The sequence below is a fragment of the Etheostoma cragini genome, chromosome 16 (assembly GCF_013103735.1).
Source record: "Etheostoma cragini isolate CJK2018 chromosome 16, CSU_Ecrag_1.0, whole genome shotgun sequence".
Taxonomy (NCBI): domain Eukaryota; kingdom Metazoa; phylum Chordata; class Actinopteri; order Perciformes; family Percidae; genus Etheostoma; species Etheostoma cragini.
Window position 1 is genome coordinate 23,936,755 of NC_048422.1, and position 1,536 is coordinate 23,938,290.

General features: G+C 37.5%; 1 protein-coding gene across 1 annotated transcript in view; it reads right to left on the reverse strand.

Moving 5' to 3' along the window:
* The window catches only part of LOC117959736 (unconventional myosin-XVIIIb-like), a 34,100-nt gene that overhangs the window by 31,475 nt on the left and 1,089 nt on the right, over positions 1–1,536 (reverse strand). The window lies entirely within an intron of this gene.

Below are 1,536 nucleotides of genomic sequence, written 5' to 3' on the forward strand. Positions count from 1 at the left end.
TGTGTGTGTGTGTGTGTGTGTGTGTGTGTGTGTGTGTGTGTGTGAGTGGACCCTCTGTTCTAACCCTGTATCATTGCGGCCTGCTGCTGTGATCAGTGTGTTAGTCATCCTGCATATTTAGTGCACGGGTTTAAGTTGTGTATTTTTTTAATCTGCATGCTGTCACCTGCATCTGTGGCATGAAGCTGTGTGTGAAATTTCGTCATTGTTCATTACTTTGGTTCAGTCAACAAGAAAAGTACATTTTCACAAGCATTGCTGTGAAAACTGATTTTATAACTAGGAGCACTGTAGCCCCTAACTGAAAACTTAAAGGGCACATGCAAAACATATTTTCGCTTCAAAACAAGTTCATTAGCCATCATATATAATAGCGCCAAAAAAATAATAAAATGGTCCAAAAAAAAAAAAGTTTTTTCCTGCATGAAATCTTTTCAGACACACATTTCGGTGAGCTATTTTTGTAAAATAAGAGAATTTTGTTTCATAAAGGTCCGTTTTAAAATATCCATTATCCATATCCAACCAGCATTCATGGTTGTAGTTTTCTTTGCTAGTCAGTGGTCATTAAAGGTAAAACTAGAAGATGCATTTCCTGCAGAAAATGCTTCTAAATGCTGAAAAGCTTAATTGCTAAAGCTAAACATCACCCACTCTAAATCATGCAATAGGCTATACACTCTATTATAGGCGTTGAAAAAGCCTGAATGAAACACGAATCCCAAACAGTGATGACACAAAAACTGTATAAGATATCATGAAGCCAAATCATTCTCTAACAGCTAGAGGGTTTGCGAACACTTTAAAGTTTGAATGTCGTCTGTAGGTAGAAGTACGCGGGAGGAGTAGCATTTAGTAAGAAGCCTGAAGAGTATTTGTAGATTGCTCTATTGACTTCAATGTAAAATACAAACTTGAAATAACTTAATTTTTTTAAAAAGTGTAAATAACTGGGGGAAAGTTGAAGAAGTCCCATCATGTGCTTCAAGAGATGAAAATGTTGATATTTCAATGTTATTTGTAGCTCCACATGTGCATTACTTAGAGGTTAACAAAGGAAGTTGAAGAATAAAGATTTGGATAACAATAGTCTGATAGATAGATAGATAGTTACTATAGCTAAATAGATAAATAGATAGCTAGATCGATCGATCCAAAGTAGGGTGGTGGACTGGTAGCTGGAGAGGTTTACCTTCTGGGCACTGCTAAGGAGCTCTTGAGCAAGGCACTGAATCCCCAACTCCTCGGGGTGCTTTTCCGTGGGCAGCCCCCCCCCCCCCCTGACATCTCTCCATTAGTGCATGTATAGGTCCTTAGCATGTGTGTGTAATTCAGGCCGGTGTGTAATGCCATTAACTTTTACTCAATACCATTTTTAAACACTTTGATTTGTTTAACAATGCTATAAAATTGAATAAGACGCCCCAAAATTAATGAAAGTAGAGATTTGTCCTTGGTAAAGAGCGTTGGGTGGAATCAATCATGTTATTTTGGGGAATTAAAAAGAACATTGATATAGGACAACATGAGGACAAC